This window comes from Sciurus carolinensis, chromosome 14 (genome assembly GCF_902686445.1).
Source record: "Sciurus carolinensis chromosome 14, mSciCar1.2, whole genome shotgun sequence".
NCBI lineage: Eukaryota > Metazoa > Chordata > Mammalia > Rodentia > Sciuridae > Sciurus > Sciurus carolinensis.
The window spans coordinates 50,690,479-50,696,478 of NC_062226.1; positions in this window are offsets into that span (position 1 = coordinate 50,690,479).

A 6,000-nucleotide genomic window follows, 5' to 3' on the forward strand; every position below is an offset into this window, starting at 1 on the left:
AATAAGTATAGGACAGACAGCTGAAGCCTCTGACCATTTAATTCATTTAATTTCACAAAGGGTTCAAGGTAGCTAAATGCCTAGTAATTTTATATCTTAAATGACCATAGTTAAATCATGACATCACACATGGATAAGAAAAGCAATTTGTTTTTTTTCCAGTCAAGATGCGAACCTGACTCCTTCAGTCTGGTCACAGCTTTCCAGTGTTTTGGCCTTTTAGCAGACTCTGACTGGGATGGGGCTCTTCTATATAGAAAGTCTTGGCTAGGAAGAATCTACACTGGAAAAGTACCAGTGTTAGGAAAATCCGCTAACCTGCTGATACTTGTCAATTATAGTATTCCTTGCTTTAGGAATCCAGGTGAAAGAGACACACTAAGAACTCCATTAGGAATAGCCAGTGTGGGTTTTTATAAGTATGGGTAGGGAATCTGCCTACAGCAAGTAATACCTGTACTGGCATGCCCAGAACGTTCTCCTTGGAGGTGGAGTAAATGGCATTTGGCAAAGATGTTCTCTTGTCCTAATTGCTTAGTCTTGATGTGAAAATGTTTGATTTGTGTACTTTCTTAGGGAGACATTGTGGTAAGCCCTTCAAAGATAGCTTCCATTAAGCTCTGTCTTCTTGATCTCCAGTCCCTTTTGGATTGAGGCTGAATGAGGCATGGCTGGTGGGAGACTTCACCCTCTGGAGCTGCACTGTCTTTAATATGGAGCTGCCTGCTGGCCTTTGACACCAGATCATCTGGAACATTAGCCAAAGTCCATCCAACGTTCTTTGTCTTTCTGTGTGCTCTCGTGTGAGGAGTGAATTAGAAATAGTGAAGTGCATGCAAACTTTTTCCTGCTAAGAATTGAGATGGGAATTTGGTTAAATTAAAAAAATAATTTCATCCCATTCTTTTTATTATGGATAATTTAAATATATATATTTTAAAAACACATATATTTATATTATATAAAAGTGTATATAACATAAATTATATTATTACATATAATTTAACACTTCAAAGAGACAGAGACCAGAGAAATATGGAGAGAAAGAGACTTTTGGCCTTCATTGTTTAGGAACCATCTGCTGTCCCAGTAAACCACTAGCCTGGTGAGGGCAGCCAGCAGACAAACTGTGTCCAAGCCTCCAGCACAGTGCCTCGCTCAAAGTAGGGATTCATTAAGTTGTTGAATTAATAATTGACCTCCATATCAAATTTTCTCCTCATCTGCAGTTGTTAAATTCGTAAGTTTGCTAAGTAGTTCTAAAGCTCTGCATGAACATAGCTTGCCCTAAAGCAAACAAACAAAAATAGCATTGCTTTAAAAGATCCTGTTTAGCACCTTAGTTACCACAAGTGCTCATTAGAGTTTTTCTTTTTGTCTTGAAGGTATGTGATCAGAGGAGAGTGTGTAAGTGGGTTCTGAGCCTAGCCAAATGCCTTCTCTCTTCTGTACTTGAAACCCTGTTCGCCAAGCTGAAGAGGAGATGACTACAGGGAAAATGTGACTCATAGCAAGTGTTGTTATTAAATCACCTTGAAGTGTCTCTTGTAAAAGATAACTCCCTGCATTGTAGAAATGTCTTTGACAAGAGAGGATTAGGGTGAAATTGCAATTACCTTGACATAAAGGAATGAATTAACTTTCCAACTTGCATTTTTGCAAGGCACAGATTCAAGCTGCTTGGAATATAAACATAAAACATACTCACAATAGCTTGGGGCACTTGAAAATTCAAAAGATGGGCAATGAGCCCTGAGATGCTAGGCAACTTCAGAGGTATTCCTCACCACAGAGGGAAAGCCTGCCTGGACAGAACCCTCCAGTGCAACTTGGCAGTGTCTGCCCAGTGTAAGCAGGGCAAGGGACAGTCAGGACCAGAGCAGCCAATGCATGCAGGGCACAACCGCAGGAAATAGGGTAATGCTCTTCTAAGATTTGACTCCCCAAATGCCATTCACTCAACTCAGCAAATATTGACTGAGCACTTACTATGCACTGGGCTGTGAGCTCAGGCAGACAGTCTTGGCTGGTGGGGACTTGGAAAAATCAGACATTAAACAAATCGAATGAACATGAACCTCAGTTCACAATTCATGTGCAAAAATACACACTTTTGTTTATTTTCTTTAACTCAAAGCCGACTCTAATCTCTCATGCCTTCAGGGCAGCAGGAAATTCCAACTCCTAGGTTTGCACCAAAAGCCCAGGGTCTTCATGAGGATTCAGGAAACACAAGAAAGGGCCTCTAGTTTCTGGTCCATCAAAGTTGCTCTTAGCATCCCTATTTTGCCTAAGACCTTATAAATGGGCAAGGAGGCCCAAGATGCTAGTTAGCTCAGAGGTGTTCCTCTGGTTCAAGGCAAACTGGGGTGCATTAGACTTTGCCTGAGCTGGGAAATTCATCACAAGTTGCTGGCTTCCCCAGGTGCACCACTCGGTCTTCCCTCTGAAGTCTACACACAGCTCCCTAGACACTGCTCCACAGTGTCTTAATCCAGCAAGTGGAGGGTATAGGACAGGGCCCGAGCCCTGGATGATAGGAGAATGGACACACCGCCTGACTTCTGTTGTATTTCATACTCTTTTATCTAGCACCTGTCATATTCTTAACAGTTTAACATATGACTTAAAATGGTTAAAAAGGGGCCAGGAGCAGTGACACACACCTATAATACCAGCAGCTCAGGAGGCTAAGGCAAGAGGATCAAGAGTTCAAAGTTAGCCTCAGCAATTCAATGAGACCCTGTCTTTAAATAAACATACAAAACAGGACTGGGGATGTGGCTCAGTGCTTGAGTGCCCCTGAGTTCAAGTCTTGGTACCCTCCCCCTCAAAAAGAAATGGTTCAGAAGGCTTTGTTATTTTTGGAAAATATGCTCAGGAGAAATGAGCCTCGGTTCCATGTCTGTAACTTAGGTAACACATCTGTGAAGAGTCATTTACCTGCTGGTTCAGGACAAGAATCTCTCTCTTCTCTCTAGTTGAAGGCAGGTGCTTACCCTGCACCTTGCCTGTGGAGGAGCAGCATCTTCAGTCAGCTTCTACTTTCCCTCTGGAAAAAATCTCCATGGGACAAGAATACAAGGCCTGGTACATGGTAGAAATGAAGAACAAGGGAAAAGGGGAAGAACACCCATAAATAAGTAGTTCAACAGGCCATCCCAGTAGGCTAAAAGTGACAGACTGCATGAGGATTACAAAAGAGGAACTTTCCTCAGCCAAAGAGAAACGTGACGGACTGGTCTGGGGGCCAGAGAAGGCCTCCTTGTGAACGTGATGGCTGAGATGAGAGTTCCAGGAAAAAAAGGGAAGGTAGCCAGAAGCAGCAGGTTAGGATGTTTACAGAGCTGGCAGAGAGAGGGAGAAAACGAGAGTGAACAGGCATGGTCCTGAGGAAAAGCCCCAGGGCCAGGGGAGAGAAAGGAAATAGCAATGGTGAGCCAGTTGTTGTCAAGTCTGTCCTTGTCCACTGGGTCCCCTACAGAAGGGTTTTCCCACAAGAAGTCTGTAAAAGAAGCTTCTACTTGAGGATGGTACAGATACAGGAGGGGAAGAATATGGAACGTGCAGAGGTCCCCTCATACTTGAAAGGAAGCAACCGCAGCTCTGAGAGCAGCCCTGGGTGCACACCTAAGACACAATGGAGTGTGGAGCTGGAGATCTGAGTAAGCTGCTTAAATTCCCCAAATTTAGCATCTCCATTTGTAAATCTGGGGCAGCAATTCCTACCTCATAGTCTGTTGTGAGGCTTAAATTTGAAGACCTGTGCACGGTGGGTGGGCCTGTCCTGGGTCCCCTTGCCCTCAGCTTCATTCCTCACCTTTCCCTGCTATCTCTCTGTGTGGCAAGGGGCCATCCCTGCAGGCTTCGGCGGCAGCTGGATCTCTGGTTAATGAGGGCCACGGCAGGAGACTGGACCATGAGAGGAAGGAGGATTCCAGCTCTTTCTGTCTTTTTCTCTGCTCTTCCCCAGCTCCAGCTTTCTCCAGACGGAGCTGGCAGTCTTCACTTCCACATAGTGAGTGACCTAGACCCCCGGTGTCCCCTGAGGCTGCCACTCGTGTTGACCCTCCAGGTTAGGCATAGGAGCAGCTTCCTGCTCTTACTAGTCTCTAGGTTGTTCACTTTTCCTATTTGACTTCTTAGCCTCTTCTGCCACCTGTGCGAGCAGTTCCCTGCATCGAACCCCCTCTGTTTTAAACTCTTAGAGTGGATTATGTTTTCTTGCATGAACCATAACCAATACAGTCAGTGGCAGCAGTTCTCTTCCTTCTGACAGTGATCATGGGTTGGAATTGCATCCCTCAAAAACCATGTTGGAGTCTTAACCCACGTGACTTTTTTAGAAATTAGATCTTTGCCAGTGTAATCAAGCTAAGATAAAGCCACTAATGCGGGTTCTAATCCAATGACTAGTGTCCTTACAGGAAGAGGGAGATCTTGACACAGATAGGAGAACGCCATGTGAAGATAGGGACACACAGGGAGACTGCATGTGGTGACAGAGGCAGGGGTGGGGATGACACAGTGCAAGCCAGGACGCCGGGCTGCTGACCATTGCCAGAAGTTAGAAAGAAGCAAGAAAGAATTCTCCTTTACAGGTTTCAGAAAGAGTCTGGCCCTCATGGCACTGATTCCAGACTGCTAACCTCCCAATTTGTGAGGTAATAAATATCCATTATTTTGAGCCACATAATTTGTGGCGCTTTGTTATGGCAGCCCTAGGAAACTAAGACCACAGCCATGGTGGATTTGGGGGTGGGGCTCTTATGTCTAGCTCTCCCTCCTCTCCTCTCCTCAACCCCTGTTAGCACCTTGACTCCTCTGCCCACCCAAACAGCCAGCCTTTCCCCGCACTAGTATCTTTTGGGAGAAATATGAAGGCTGATCTCTAAGAGGAAAGCAATTGCTTTTGCCTCACTCTGTGTTCCTTTGTTACTATAACCAGGTTGTGGTTGACCCTGTTTTCAGTGTCTGTACTGGTTTGGTTTTTTTTTGTTTTTTTTTTTTTTTGTTTTTTTAAACAGAGATGAAGTAGAAACTAAGTCAACCTGGCTTAAGGAAACAAAAGGTGCAATTCTAAGAACCCAGAGACATCTCACCAAAGTTGCTAATGTGACTATGCTTCTGGAAGAGATTGGAACCATCTGGAAGCCCTTTGTGACCAACTCTCCCCTTTTAAATGGAAGAGTAGATTTTTCTGCAGCTTTAATACATAGCTTACACATCTACAAACACTTGCAGTCATTTGGAAACTGACTTGTTTCTCCATTGACTCAAGTTCTAAATTTCAAATTAGAAAATCTGATTGGCTCGGTGTGGATCAGGTGTATTCACAGCTTATCCAGTCTTCCAAGTTCAGGTAGGGGAGGGTGTCCACCTTCGGATAAGGGGAATTTTCAACTGCTGAAGGGCTAGGCAGGTGTTTATTACAGGGTCCATTGCCCAAGAAGAAAGGTGTGTTCCAGGTTGAATGGCCCCTGGGTCCAGGCTGGGATATGAAGCATGGCTTCAGGCCAAGTCTCAACTCTCACCTCACAGGCAGGGCCCTCAGGGCTCACAGCTGGCCCTCACCAGATGCTGCCATCTGTGTGTGTAACACAAAAAGAGTAACTGGAGAATTCACTCTACCCTAGTTAAACCTGCAAAATCAAACCTCCCACTTCACTAAATGATGTGTGATTTTGCTATGTAATCTGTGGGTAATAATAGCTAACATTTATTGGACACCTAAAATGAGCCAGGCACTCTGCTAAGTGCTAAGAACATTCTAATGCTCATAATTCCACAAGATCAATTTCGTTACTCAGTTTCATCTGTTACCACCCCCACACACATCCTAATCTCAAGCCACAAGATGAAATGACTGTGTCTTCATCTTTCTGGTACTTAATTGACTTTTAATAGGAAGGCATGCAAATTGCTCAGCATTCAAGAGTATGTGTGAAAATAAGTCTCCCTGCCATTTCTATATCCCAGCCGTCCTGGTCTCCTCCCTCT